Consider the following 16,888-nt stretch of genomic DNA (forward strand, 5'->3'; position numbering starts at 1 on the left):
TGAAAGACAATGGTACAAAATTTTAACACACAACTAGTCTGGAAATTTTCTTCGCGAAAAATATATGGCCCGGCATATATACAATGTTTGCTTGTGATTGGCTGGCTTAGCTTCGAAAAACCATAGCTTAAAATTAACAAACATTTTAACTGATAATGTTTTGTGTGAGTGGTAATACAGAACAATTGTATGGTAGAATAACTTTAAGCATGCAACTAAACGCAGAAACATAAACATTGTGATAGATTAGAGCAGAAAAAAACAATACACTGTTAGAAATAATGGTAAATTTACGGACTTTCAAAGAATAATTCACCTGAAATAAACGTCGTGTTCTTCGTCATTTCAGATAGCTATGTTTTCTTGGAAACAACACCGTAATTCGACCTCCAGGTTCTGTTCTTAGGTATAAAAAAGGTAATCACACATGAGGAAAAAAATAATTAGGTTTTAGCAGTAGTCTTAAAAAAGTCTTTAATATTTTGCATATAAACCAAGGTTATTCTTGTGGATTCATTTTCAAAGTATGTAACCGTAGTATCTGTAACTTTACCAAGATAACGATAAATTTACGAAGATCCCTTGATAATTCGTAACCAGCGTTGTTCGTAAATTTAATGTGAAAATGTCTAACAGTGTAGATTCCCGTATAACCTGACAAGCATTTTTTTCTTAATCAAGTAAATTTTTAAAGTTATGGCGAGCTATATACCTATATTCACTAAAACTCGTTATATGTGCCTTGTATAATTGTGCTCTAACGCTCGTATGCTTTACGTGACTTCTCTTGTAAGTTTTAGGATCCTTTGGAAGTTAATTGACTGTTTTAATGTCGGGCATACACTTGCGTTATTGCACTGGTTGTCAGAAGTGCTATGACGAATCCTTAGGCGTTTTGTAACTGGGTAAAATGTCTTAAAATAAATTTAACTACAGGAATTTTTTCCTTCGGTACTTAATTAATGATAATCTAAGGTTGTTTTTTATAACTACTAATATATTTTTTTTTCATGTGTGAACACACACAAGTGTATTTCAAGTAACTCGCAATAAACTACAAGTTTTAACTTTATTAGCACTCATTCGTGCGAATATATATTCTTACTGCCTGTAATATTTTTGGGTCGCCTGAATCATTCCAACATGGCTAAGTGACTTTTCCGGTCGATGTTCGAAGAAACCACCCTGGAAATCTCCCAACAGGTAAGCATTTTGGAAAAGTTGCCGATGGCACATCGCCAGTCGAATGCGCGCAGCCCTTGAATTCCGGCTGATTGGATGAGTGCAAAAACTTTGGAGGGTGGAAGTATCCCTACCGCAGTACACAGTCAGTGGAACAACCGCCGAAGTCTTCAGAAGAGTAAGCTATAGACCTAGTTCTTGTATGAACTTGGTAGATTGCATCACTCAAATCTGTAAAAAAAATTAATTATTAGTGTTTCAAGTAATATAATGTAGGTTTTCACACGTCATGTTGATTTTTGTTTATATTCTCTCATCATTTACTATCATCTCCATGGTCGCAGCTCTGCGGTCGACTGGATGTTCATGACGCAACAGTAGATTGAATGTCGTTAGACCAACAGTCATTTACCAAAGAACACGAGTATTGGTATTCATTGAAAACGTAGTAACTCGGGAAACATGCATTTTACCAACACCCAGTATACTGATACATTTTTCTGACAGTCATTTAACCGGAAAGTCATTTGCCCGGAAAGGCATTAGACCGAGTTATCTTTGAAAGATTTGTGCAATGGGAGTGCATGACTTGATGTAAGCTTTTAGAAAACTATTGTGTTTGGTTGTTTTTTTTTTTTTTTTTCGTTTTGTCGTGTTTTTGTCTCGTTTCAACTGTTGTGCTGAATTTTTTTGGGTTTAATATTTTTGTGCTGTCATCATTTGGGTTTTTTTTTTTTTTTCGTTCTGTTAGTCCATTTTTCTTTGTTTTTCTTTGTTTGAAGACCATATTCCTGTTATGGAATATTGTGTGATGTTCATATCATGTTGACAACAGCAATTTTTTGCTTAATTTGTGTTTTTTGTAGTTTTCTTCTACAGACATACATGTGCTTGGCAATGGCGTATGTACAAAAGCTTACATCAAGTCATTTGACCGAGACATTTGACAAAAAAAAACCGAATATTTATCTTTGTGGAAAATGTTGTGCGGCTTACCGACAGGCAGTGGACTAACATACATCATTAGTGTAGATGGCTCTGCAGGCGAGAAAACATCCCAGCAATACTGGCGCATGCGCTTATCTGAAGCGGTTTCGAGTTGCCGTTCGATTGTGGCCATTGAACCTAAAACTCTACATACAACGCTTGCAGTTGATAACTTTTAAAAATATATAACTGTAGCGTTGTTTTGTGGACGCACTGCATGATGAACGGGGAGTCTGTGACTGAATGACCGACATGTGACATGACGGGAGCGTCGGTAATCGACACTCCGGCGCGGGGGGCGCGCGCGAATTCTGCGATAAGCGCCGCGCGTGTTTGCCTCGATAGCGCGCCGCCATCTTGTCGTGCAGCGCTGGCACGCTTCCTGCTGCCGCTTCCTGTTGGCGTCCCACCCCATGTATATGAGTTAGCAACTGCAAAACGCAGCAAAATTTAACCACCCGGTTTAACAATTTTCGATTAATAAATAACAATAAATTATTTGAGAACTAACATTAGGTACCTACCTGCAGACACGTGTTTTTTTTTTGTTTTTTTTTTTGCTTTTACCAGGGGTGGACTCAAGATTGACTTCTGGAGAAGGGGGAGGGGGAGCCGGTAGTTTGGACCTAGTATAATGCCTGTTTATTAGTTCGGAAGTCGTATTATCCAGTGAATATTTTATGTACCCTTCTGGGGGAGGGGGGCGGGGCCGTGCCCCTGTGACCCTCACCCCCCCCTTTTTTTCTAAATCCGCCACTGGAAGAAAATAAGGAATGTGTAATTTACTGATGCAGCATTACTCCTGGTATCATTCTAATTTAAAAGCTGTATCCAGCCTTTAATGTAGCAGTGTATCAGCAAAAACATAAGAAAAATTTTTTCGGCAGCTTTCAAAAAAAATTTTAATTCTCAATTTTTACGTCTGAATTAATAATTTGAAAAATATAGATAAACATAAAAGCGTGTAGACTGCAGTCGGCTGGCTAAGCAAAACGGTCGTTATATATTTTTTTTGCCAAAAACCCGTCAAAGCCCATGATGCATGAGACGACGTAAAGATGCGTCCTTCTTCGGTAGGTTGCATCAGCGATTCTGCAAGGATGCTGACATGGCTGACATCATTTTTGCAGTATCTTTTAAGTAGGTAATGACAAGCAATTGTAGTTTTGTAACACTTACTCCAGCTAACCATACAGTGTAATTTTTTTTGTAAATGGAACATAAATATTCATGTAAACTTACAGATTTTTTTGTAAAATTGTACATTTACACGAGAACAACTTTATCACAACAAAATAGTGTTCGTAGTCATACTGAGTTTTAGATTCTTTCCCTGGCATTTACGCTTTGTGCTGACCCATCACTTCCAGTAGTTAAAAGTTATTTTTTAAACCGTTCCCTGAATAGCTTTCCAGTGTTTACTGCATACATTAATAAGCATAATAAAATAAAATAAAGCCAAACTATTGAATATTTGATTAACTTTTCCATGGTTTAGATAAAATATGCTTGAAATTAACATCAATTAAAATATAAAATTAATCGACAATTATTGTTAGAAATACGTAGTATTGTCTGCAAAAACTTTTTTTCATACATGCAAAAATAAACTAAACATGTGTTGTGCATCTTTCTTGTAGTATTACAAACTATTTCTTGGCAACTGGTTTCTAAAGGAATCTATTGTCAAAATAGAGAAGTTTTATTTTTCTGTGTACATGTACATATACACTTAAAGGTAAAATATGTATCTGCATTTTGCAACACATCCACTGTGGAACTCACATGAAGTCGAGATTCTCACTACTCCCACTGGCGTTCAAAGACAACAGAATAACTCACACATTTTCTTATATCTTCAACAGAAAATGCTGGGCTGTCGATTTGCGCGATGGAATTTCCACCACAAGATTATAACAATAGAGGGAAGTATTTTACTCGTGAAAAATAATGCAACACTCAACATAAAAACATTTTAAAAATCATTGTATTGTAATAATTACATGTATGAATAATTACTAGTGTATAATGTGTAGTTATAATAAATGTACTACCCATAAATGTCATTTAAAATTCAATCTTTCACATCATTATAATGTTCAATATTTATAATATACTAAACTCCTTGTCGATATTCTTTCCTGTCATTATGACTTTTTTAATGCATTGCTTGCGTCAAGTGTTTCAACATTTTAAATCTGAACTAAATTAAATTATATCTGTGAAATATTTGTTTGAATTTTTTATATAGCATTCTTAGATTTTACTGTGTGCAAAGTAATAGTTATGTAGGTTCCTTATATTAAATTACAAATATTACCAATTTTTATAGCTGTCAAAAATTCTTACATTGTTTATGCAAAAGTTGAGAGCCTTATTTACAACGATAAACTATGGACAGAGACTATAATCATAAATGAGAATATACCAACACTGCCTTGTGCATAGACAATTTTGTAAAAATTGAATTTTTTTGTAAAATATGTAACATTTTGTAAAATATGTGGTAGATCTACCACTCAGTTGATATGCTTCCTATTTTACATTTCAAAGTTCAAGTTAATAAAACTAGGTAGGCCTATTGCATGAATTGTATCACAGTAAAATTCCTAAAATTTAACAGTTATTAAAAAAAAAGCTTATTAATGTATAGCCCATAAACGTAGCATACAGATGAACTTCTCATGCGATTGCATCAATATTTTTTGAGTAAAATGGCTTTAGTTGTAATTTAATTATTAAAATGTTTACTAGTTTGTACACCATGGAAATAACTTATATAATGTGCTTATAGTAGGTGTATTTGGTTCATATGGGGGCACCGGTGGGTGGTGGGGGATTCGGGGATTATGTCACTTCCTTCGACCATGCACACACGAAAAAGTGTCCCGTTATGTTCATCAGCCATGTACGCACGAAAAAGTGTCCCGTTACGTTCATCAGCCATGTACGCACGAAAAAATGTCCCGTTACGACGGACAGACCAGCTCTCTAGGACGTCTCGCTCTGAAAAGTATTAGGCGGTAATAAACAGCCAGGAGGTAACGAATATAAGCCTACTTCTACACGTGTTATGAACGCCGGATACATACGGCCAGGCAACCGTGTGTTTTGGCGCGCTCTACTTCCACGACGCGCAACGGCACCGGCAAGTTTTTATTACTACCTCCTCTCAAGTTCTGATCTCCTAATACTTCACAGCAGAGAAGCGCTGTTGGTCGGAGCCCGTAGGTATTCCTTCGCACGCCTAACCTAACCTAACCTAAACTAACCTCACCTAACCTAATCCATATGCTAATCTATGCTAACCTTACCTAACCTAAACTAAACTAAACTAAAATAACCTCACCTAACCTAATCCATATGCTAATCTATGCTAACCTAACCTAAACTAAACTAAACTAAAATAACCTCACCTAACCTAATCCATATGCTAATCTATGCTAACCTAACCTAACCTAACCTAACCTAACCTAACCTAACCTAAACTAACCTAACCTAAACTAACCTAACCTAACCTAATTCATATGCTAATCTATGCTAACCTAACCTAACCTAACCTAACCTAACCTAACCTAACCTAACCTAAACTAAACTAAAATAAACTAAACTAAACTAAACTAAACTAAACCTAACCTAACCTAACCTAACCTAACCTAACCTAACCTATCCTAATCCATATGCTAATCTATGCTAACCTAACCTAACCTAACCTAACCTAACCTAACCTAATCCATATGCTAATCTATGCAAACCTAACCTAACCTAACCTAACCTAATCCATATGCTAATCTATGCAAACCTAACCTAACCTAAACTAAACTAACCTAACCTAACCTAACCTAACCTAATCCATATGCTAATCTATGCAAACCTAACCTAACCTAACCTAAACTAAACTAAACTAAACTAAACTAACCTAACCTAACCTAATCCATATGCTAATCTATGATAACCTAACCTAACCTAACCTAAACTAAACTAAACTAAACTAAACTAAACTAAACCTAACCTAACCTAACCTAACCTACCCAAACCTAACCTAACCTAACCTAACCTAATCCATATGCTAATCTATGCTAACCTAACCTAACCTAACCTAATCCATATGCTAATCTATGCTAACCTAACCTAATCCATGCCAATCTATGCTAATCCATGTCAATCTATGCCAATCCGTATGCCAATTTATGCTAATTCGTATACCAATCTATGCTAACCTGTATGCCAATCTATGCTAATCCGTATGTCAATCTATGCTAATCCATATGTTAATCCATGCTAATCCATTTGACATTTTGTATTTCTAGTAATTTCCACCAACTTCGAATCATGTCGTCACCGTTGCAATTTTCGTTACGGTCGCCATCTTGAAAATCCGCAATTTTTATGTTAGAAAATCGGAAAAATTTTTAAAAATCATTAAAAAAATTAAATAATCGAATTAAATAAAAATCTTAAAAACCACTGTTGCAGTTATTGTTACGGTCGACATCTTGGATTATATAAATGTTGCATATTTCGTTACACCTGCCATCTTGGTTGAGTACCATATCATTCTTACACTTTTCGTTAAGACCGCCATTTCGGGTCCTATTAATGTTACAATTATCGTTATGGTCGCCATCTTTAAATTTAGACACCATCTTGAAAATCTTTATTTATTATACGATTTTAATGAAAAAAAAAGTTCAAAATTCATCAAAAAATTAACTTAATAGAATTCTGTTTATATCGATTCCCGTCCTTGATTCGAAACCGGCGAGGGCAAAAAATATAAAATCAACAGATCCTTCCTCCACAGAAGCCACCTTCAGACTGACCTACCTCCACCAATAACAAGGTATTTACCATCAGCTGGTATAACGTCACCACACCTTTGACCTTGACCTTGACCTTTGACTTTGACCTTGACCTTCGACCTTGACCTTGAAATTTGACCTTGACCTTGAAATTTTTCCTTGACCTTGAAATTTGACCTTGACCTTGAAATTTAACCTTAACCTTGAAATTTGACCTCGATATTGATCTTTGACTTTGACCTTGATGTCCATCACGGATCCGTCATTTTATGTTCAGTACATGCTAGCGGTCATTGCCACCATCATGTTTTCGTCTGCTGGAGGTCACCATATTGTGTGTACTTGTCTTACCATCATGCAAATTCTATTCTAACATGCTACAGTGCAGTAATAATTTATTATTGCTGAGGTGCCCACCATCTTGAAATTTGACCGCCATGTTGAAATCATGTAATTATTTAGTTAGAAATGCGGGAAAAATTCCAATAGTCTCCGAAAAAATCAATTATTAATTTACAAATTGAATCGATGGATCCATGTCCACGGTTCGATTCTTGACCAGTGACAGTTGTAACTAATTTTTAAATAAATTTTAAATTCTTTTTTCCGTTACCTTTCGCGGAGTTTATTAATCATAAGTCAATATACCTAACCAAAGAATTAATACAGTGACGATAAGCCTATCATGAAAGTCTAATTTTTGAATAATCTGAATAACCTATAAGCCGTTCATGTACAAAACCGCACATAAAGAACAATTGTCTTCAGTCCATGAGACCGAGTCATGTCATTATCAGACGTATAGGCTAGTCATTTCAGGACCACATGACCTTCGTCGTTAGCTAATTATATTCAATTAATCCATCGTGACATTTTTATACATTCTAAAGGAGCAAGTAACCTTGAAAAATATTTTAGTAACACCAAGAGGTGATAAACTAGTAAATATTCAATCACTACATTTTGTACTACGCGCAATCAACAAAAAGGAAGCACCATCAACAAAAAGACAGCACCACCAACGAAAAGGCAGCACCGACAACGAAAAGGCACCACATTTGGAAGCACCGACCACGAAAAGTCAGCACCGCCAACGAAAAGGCAGCTCATTTGGAAGCACCGCTTTCGAAAAGGCAGCACATTTGGAAGCACCGTCAACGAAAAGGCACGGACCGCAAGACCGGGCCATGAACAATGTCAGTCATATAGTCCATGAACACAGTACACACAGAAAAACGGAATGTACACCCAGTACACACAGGAAAACGTAATTTACACACAGGAAAACGGAATATACACACAGTACACACAGGAAAACGGAATGAACACACAGTACACACAGGAAAACGAAATGTACACACAGTAAACACAAGAAAACGGAATGTACACACAGTAAACACAAGAAAACGGAATGTACACACAGTACACACGGAAAACGGAACGTACACACAGTACACACAGGAAACGGTACGTACACACAGTACAAACAAGAAACGTAACGTACACACAGTACACACAGGAAACGGAACGTATACACACAGTACACACAAGAAACGGAACGTACACACAGTACACACAGGAAACGGAACGTATACACACAGTACACACAGGAAACGGAACGTACACACAGGAAACGGAACGTACACACAGTACACACAGGAAACGGAACGTATACACACAGTACACACAGGAAACGGAACGTACACACAGTACACACAGGAAACGGAACGTACACACAGTACACACAGGAAACTAAACGTACACACAGTACACACAGGAAACGGAACGTATACACACAGTACACACAGGAAACGGAACGTATACACACAGTACACACAGGAAACGGTACGTACACACAAGAAACGGAACGTACACACAGTACACACAGGAAACGGAACATACACACAGTACACACAGGAAACTAAACGTACACACAGTACACACAGGAAACGGAACGTATACACACAGTACACACAGGAAACGGTACGTACACACAGTACACACAAGAAACGGAACGTACACACAGTACACACAGGAAACGGAACGTATACACACAGTACACACAGGAAACGGAACGTACACACAGTACACACAGGAAACGGAACGTATACACACAGTACACACAGGAAACGGAACGTACACACAGTACACACAGGAAACGGAACGTACACACAGTACACACAGGAAACTAAACGTACACACAGTACACACAGGAAACGAAACGTATACACAGTACACACAGGAAACGGAACGTACACACAGTACACACAGGAAACAGAACGTACACACAGTACACACAGGAAACGAAACGTACACACAGTACACACTCGAAACGTATACACACAGTACACACAGGAAACGGAATGATCACACATACAGTAGCGGAAACACACAGGCTTAGTTGGAAATCAGAATACAAGAAATAAAAACATTAAATTTTTACTTTCAATATTTAATTACTTCTCAACATTACACAAATACAAGTAAAAGAAGCCATTATTGTATGTAGCCTGCTTTCCTTAGTTCTTTGAGTATGAAGGATATTTCTTTGATGCACGAATAGTTTCCTTCACAAAGCGAGCCATGTAGAAGTCTTAGCCGGTCAACCATTATGTTTGGATCTTTCCATGATGTGTAATCAATCTCTTCTACCACCATCTTACTTGCTTGTTTATTATAAATACTGTCAATATCACAATCATCCCAGTGATCATAATAAGCATTATCAGATTTATTTATTATAACACGACGTTTCCAACGTTTCGGTCTCAGGACATCGCCACATTCTTCGATCTTGTCAGCTCTAGGTGCTTCATCACAGTCTATACCTTTGTCAACAGCCTCAGAGTCACTGTAACAATCACTGTAGAAGACATCCTCTTCACCCAGATTACCGTATGAATTCGCTATAGATGATGTCGAAGTGTCTTCATCGTCTTCATGCTTCCTTTTTAGGAGTCCATCATTTTTACAAAGAATGGAGGATCTACTGAATATAGGCTTGAATGTATTCTCACTTTTCACGGTGTTGATACTGCCATTAGTTTCAGTCTTCCCGAAGCCATTAGCATCCTTCAATTTATGTTCTTTCTCACGATCGGGTGAGCTAATACCATCACGCTCAGGACAAGGAAAATTATTGTCGTAATGCAGATCACTCTTCTTTAGTCTAGTGGATCCATCAGTGTCCTCTATGCCGTAAGTAGTCTTGACTTTACATGTTCTACCATGTCTTTTTAAGCTGTCAATTCGTGTTAACAACCTGCTACAACGATTACAGCTTAACATGTTGCGTAGTGGGTTTCTAGCACAATCATTCTTCCCATGACGTCTAGCATTCCTTCTCATGGCAAAATCCTTGCCACAGTAACTACAGCGGCTTCCTTCCGATTCAGCTGCAGATAACAAACCACGATCCATGGTAGCTTCTGTGACTAATGCCAGATGCAAACTAAGAGTTTTAAATTAGATCCAATACTTAAATAGAAATTTTTTCATATTTTATCAGCGAGAGTTAATTTATCTCATACAAAAGTACTTGCTGCAACTAGTTCTGCTTTTCAACAACTAATGACGTCACGTATTGCTTGCAGGTAAATAATATTTAGTTCTTTAATGCAGGATGCGGGATGCTCACTAGCGATCGCAAAAGAAAGATGGCTTCGCTAGACTCCAAAGAAAAGGAAGTTCGTCTTGCATGTTGGTGCTCCACAGATGTCTCATGGAGTAATATTAATTTGACTGAGTAATGATATTTTTTAATTCCACCTGATAAAAATATTGCAAGTTTTGATTTAGTAGCAGAAATTATCGAATTAAATGTAACTCCAAATAAAATGACATGTCTCATTAAGAGTAAAACTCCTTCATGGAGAGATCGGTTTCTCAGAATAGTCAGATACACTTGAAGAAACCACAGGAATGATTGCAAGAACACGGGAAAAACCATCAAAATATTGATAAGAATAATCAGGAGCACACGGAGAAAAACCATCATAATATTGACAAGAATTATCGGGAGCACACGGAGAAAAACCATCATAATATTGACAAGAATTATCGGGAGCACACGGAGAAAACCGACAAAATATTGACAAAATTTATCGGGAGCACACGGAGAAAACCACCACACATTTTCTTGGATATCATTAAATTTAAAAAAAAAATTAAAAATAAAAATAAATTAATAAAAAATTTAAAACAAAAAAATCTACAAAAAAATACACAAAATTCTGCTGGCTTGTACTAAAACTTATCTTTGCTCATCAATGATAAGTTTACAAGCTAGCAGAATTTTGTGTATTTTTTTGTAGATTTTTTTTGTTTTAAATTTTTTATTAATTTCTTTTTATTTTTAATTTTATTTTTAAATTTAATGATATCCAAGAAAATGTGTGGTGGTTTTCTCCGTGTGCTCCCGATAAATTTTGTCAATATTTTGTCGGTTTTCTCCGTGTGCTCCCGATAATTCTTGTCAATATTATGATGGTTTTTCTCCGTGTGCTCCCGATAATTCTTGTCAATATTATGATGATTTTTCTCCGTGTGCTCCTGATTATTCTTATCAATATTTTGATGGTTTTTCCCGTGTTCTTGCAATCATTCCTGTGGTTTCTTCAAGTGTATCTGACTATTCTGAGAAACCGATCTCTCCATGAAGGAGTTTTACTCTTAATGAGACATGTCATTTTATTTGGAGTTACATTTAATTCGATAATTTCTGCTACTAAATCAAAACTTGCAATATTTTTATCAGGTGGAATTAAAAAATATCATTACTCAGTCAAATTAATATTACTCCATGAGACATCTGTGGAGCACCAACATGCAAGACGAACTTCCTTTTCCTTGGAGTCTAGCGAAGCCATCTTTCTTTTGCGATCGCTAGTGAGCATCCCGCATCCTGCATTAAAGAACTAAATATTATTTACCTGCAAGCAATACGTGACGTCATTAGTTGTTGAAAAGCAGAACTAGTTGCAGCAAGTACTTTTGTATGAGATAAATTAACTCTCGCTGATGAAATATGAAAAAATTTCTATTTAAGTATTGGATCTAATTTAAAACTCTTAGTTTGCATCTGGCATTAGTCACAGAAGCTACCATGGATCGTGGTTTGTTATCTGCAGCTGAATCGGAAGGAAGCCGCTGTAGTTACTGTGGCAAGGATTTTGCCATGAGAAGGAATGCTAGACGTCATGGGAAGAATGATTGTGCTAGAAACCCACTACGCAACATGTTAAGCTGTAATTGTTGTAGCAGGTTGTTAACACGAATTGACAGCTTAAAAAGACATGGTAGAACATGTAAAGTCAAGACTACTTACGGCATAGAGGACACTGATGGATCCACTAGACTAAAGAAGAGTGATCTGCATTACGACAATAATTTTCCTTGTCCTGAGCGTGATGGTATTAGCTCACCCGATCGTGAGAAAGAACATAAATTGAAGGATGCTAATGGCTTCGGGAAGACTGAAACTAATGGCAGTATCAACACCGTGAAAAGTGAGAATACATTCAAGCCTATATTCAGTAGATCCTCCATTCTTTGTAAAAATGATGGACTCCTAAAAAGGAAGCATGAAGACGATGAAGACACTTCGACATCATCTATAGCGAATTCATACGGTAATCTGGGTGAAGAGGATGTCTTCTACAGTGATTGTTACAGTGACTCTGAGGCTGTTGACAAAGGTATAGACTGTGATGAAGCACCTAGAGCTGACAAGATCGAAGAATGTGGCGATGTCCTGAGACCGAAACGTTGGAAACGTCGTGTTATAATAAATAAATCTGATAATACTTATTATGATCACTGGGATGATTGTGATATTGACAGTATTTATAATAAACAAGCAAGTAAGATGGTGGTAGAAGAGATTGATTACACATCATGGAAAGATCCAAACATAATGGTTGACCGGCTAAGACTTCTACATGGCTCGCTTTGTGAAGGAAACTATTCGTGCATCAAAGAAATATCCTTCATACTCAAAGAACTAAGGAAAGCAGGCTACATACAATAATGGCTTCTTTTACTTGTATTTGTGTAATGTTGAGAAGTAATTAAATATTGAAAGTAAAAATTTAATGTTTTTATTTCTTGTATTCTGATTTCCAACTAAGCCTGTGTGTTTCCGCTACTGTATGTGTGATCATTCCGTTTCCTGTGTGTACTGTGTGTATACGTTTCGAGTGTGTACTGTGTGTACGTTTCGTTTCCTGTGTGTACTGTGTGTACGTTCTGTTTCCTGTGTGTACTGTGTGTACGTTCCGTTTCCTGTGTGTACTGTGTATACGTTTCGTTTCCTGTGTGTACTGTGTGTACGTTTAGTTTCCTGTGTGTACTGTGTGTACGTTCCGTTTCCTGTGTGTACTGTGTGTACGTTCCGTTTCCTGTGTGTACTGTGTGTATACGTTCCGTTTCCTGTGTGTACTGTGTGTACGTTCCGTTTCCTGTGTGTACTGTGTGTATACGTTCCGTTTCCTGTGTGTACTGTGTGTACGTTCCGTTTCTTGTGTGTACTGTGTGTACGTACCGTTTCCTGTGTGTACTGTGTGTATACGTTCCGTTTCCTGTGTGTACTGTGTGTACGTTTAGTTTCCTGTGTGTACTGTGTGTATGTTCCGTTTCCTGTGTGTACTGTGTGTACGTTCCGTTTCTTGTGTGTACGTACCGTTTCCTGTGTGTACTGTGTGTATACGTTCCGTTTCCTGTGTGTACTGTGTGTACGTTTAGTTTCCTGTGTGTACTGTGTGTACGTTCCGTTTCCTGTGTGTACTGTGTGTACGTTCCGTTTCCTGTGTGTACTGTGTGTATACGTTCCGTTTCCTGTGTGTACTGTGTGTACGTTCCGTTTCCTGTGTGTACTGTGTGTACGTTCCGTTTCCTGTGTGTACTGTGTGTATACGTTCCGTTTCCTGTGTGTACTGTGTGTACGTTCCGTTTCTTGTGTGTACTGTGTGTATACGTTCCGTTTCCTGTGTGTACTGTGTGTACGTTACGTTTCTTGTTTGTACTGTGTGTACGTACCGTTTCCTGTGTGTACTGTGTGTACGTTCCGTTTTCCGTGTGTACTGTGTGTACATTCCGTTTTCTTGTGTTTACTGTGTGTACATTCCGTTTTCTTGTGTTTACTGTGTGTACATTTCGTTTTCCTGTGTGTACTGTGTGTTCATTCCGTTTTCCTGTGTGTACTGTGTGTATATTCCGTTTTCCTGTGTGTAAATTACGTTTTCCTGTGTGTACTGGGTGTACATTCCGTTTTTCTGTGTGTACTGTGTTCATGGACTATATGACTGACATTGTTCATGGCCCGGTCTTGCGGTCCGTGCCTTTTCGTTGACGGTGCTTCCAAATGTGCTGCCTTTTCGAAAGCGGTGCTTCCAAATGAGCTGCCTTTTCGTTGGCGGTGCTGACTTTTCGTGGTCGGTGCTTCCAAATGTGGTGCCTTTTCGTTGTCGGTGCTGCCTTTTCGTTGGTGGTGCTGTCTTTTTGTTGATGGTGCTTCCTTTTTGTTGATTGCGCGTAGTACAAAATGTAGTGATTGAATATTTACTAGTTTATCACCTCTTGGTGTTACTAAAATATTTTTCAAGGTTACTTGCTCCTTTAGAATGTATAAAAATGTCACGATGGATTAATTGAATATAATTAGCTAACGACGAAGGTCATGTGGTCCTGAAATGACTAGCCTATACGTCTGATAATGACATGACTCGGTCTCATGGACTGAAGACAATTGTTCTTTATGTGCGGTTTTGTACATGAACGGCTTATAGGTTATTCAGATTATTCAAAAATTAGACTTTCATGATAGGCTTATCGTCACTGTATTAATTCTTTGGTTAGGTATATTGACTTATGATTAATAAACTCCGCGAAAGGTAACGGAAAAAAGAATTTAAAATTTATTTAAAAATTAGTTACAACTGTCACTGGTCAAGAATCGAACCGTGGACATGGATCCATCGATTCAATTTGTAAATTAATAATTGATTTTTTCGGAGACTATTGGAATTTTTCCCGCATTTCTAACTAAATAATTACATGATTTCAACATGGCGGTCAAATTTCAAGATGGTGGGCACCTCAGCAATAATAAATTATTACTGCACTGTAGCATGTTAGAATAGAATTTGCATGATGGTAAGACAAGTACACACAATATGGTGACCTCCAGCAGACGAAAACATGATGGTGGCAATGACCGCTAGCATGTACTGAACATAAAATGACGGATCCGTGATGGACATCAAGGTCAAAGTCAAAGATCAATATCGAGGTCAAATTTCAAGGTTAAGGTTAAATTTCAAGGTCAAGGTCAAATTTCAAGGTCAAGGAAAAATTTCAAGGTCAAGGTCAAATTTCAAGGTCAAGGTCGAAGGTCAAGGTCAAAGTCAAAGGTCAAGGTCAAGGTCAAAGGTGTGGTGACGTTATACCAGCTGATGGTAAATACCTTGTTATTGGTGGAGGTAGGTCAGTCTGAAGGTGGCTTCTGTGGAGGAAGGATCTGTTGATTTTATATTTTTTGCCCTCGCCGGTTTCGAATCAAGGACGGGAATCGATATAAACAGAATTCTATTAAGTTAATTTTTTGATGAATTTTGAACTTTTTTTTTCATTAAAATCGTATAATAAATAAAGATTTTCAAGATGGTGTCTAAATTTAAAGATGGCGACCATAACGATAATTGTAATATTAATAGGACCCGAAATGGCGGTCTTAACGAAAAGTGTAAGAATGATATGGTACTCAACCAAGATGGCAGGTGTAACGAAATATGCAACATTTATATAATCCAAGATGTCGACCGTAACAATAACTGCAACAGTGGTTTTTAAGATTTTTATTTAATTCGATTATTTAATTTTTTTAATGATTTTTAAAATTTTTTCCGATTTTCTAACATAAAAATTGCGGATTTTCAAGATGGCGACCGTAACGAAAATTGCAACGGTGACGACATGATTCGAAGTTGGTGGAAATTACTAGAAATACAAAATGTCAAATGGATTAGCATGGATTAACATATGGATTAGCATAGATTGACATACGGATTAGCATAGATTGGCATACAGGTTAGCATAGATTGGTATACGAATTAGCATAAATTGGCATACGGATTGGCATAGATTGACATGGATTAGCATAGATTGGCATGGATTAGGTTAGGTTAGCATAGATTAGCATATGGATTAGGTTAGGTTAGGTTAGGTTAGCATAGATTAGCATATGGATTAGGTTAGGTTAGGTTAGGTTAGGTTAGGTTTGGGTAGGTTAGGTTAGGTTAGGTTTAGTTTAGTTTAGTTTAGTTTAGTTTAGTTTAGGTTAGGTTAGGTTAGGTTATCATAGATTAGCATATGGATTAGGTTAGGTTAGGTTAGTTTAGTTTAGTTTAGTTTAGTTTAGGTTAGGTTAGGTTAGGTTTGCATAGATTAGCATATGGATTAGGTTAGGTTAGGTTAGGTTAGGTTAGTTTAGTTTAGGTTAGGTTAGGTTTGCATAGATTAGCATATGGATTAGGTTAGGTTAGGTTAGGTTAGGTTTGCATAGATTAGCATATGGATTAGGTTAGGTTAGGTTAGGTTAGGTTAGGTTAGCATAGATTAGCATATGGATTAGGATAGGTTAGGTTAGGTTAGGTTAGGTTAGGTTAGGTTAGGTTAGGTTAGGTTTAGTTTAGTTTAGTTTAGTTTATTTTAGTTTAGTTTAGTTTAGGTTAGGTTAGGTTAGGTTAGGTTAGGTTAGGTTAGGTTAGGTTAGCATAGATTAGCATATGAATTAGGTTAGGTTAGGTTAGTTTAGGTTAGGTTAGGTTAGTTTAGGTTAGGTTAGGTTAGGTTAGGTTAGGTTAGGTTAGGTTATGTTAGCATAGATTAGCATATGGATTAGGTTAGGTGAGGTTATTTTA

This window comes from Bacillus rossius (assembly GCF_032445375.1).
Source record: "Bacillus rossius redtenbacheri isolate Brsri chromosome 9 unlocalized genomic scaffold, Brsri_v3 Brsri_v3_scf9_2, whole genome shotgun sequence".
In the NCBI taxonomy this organism is placed as follows: Eukaryota; Metazoa; Arthropoda; class Insecta; order Phasmatodea; family Bacillidae; genus Bacillus; species Bacillus rossius.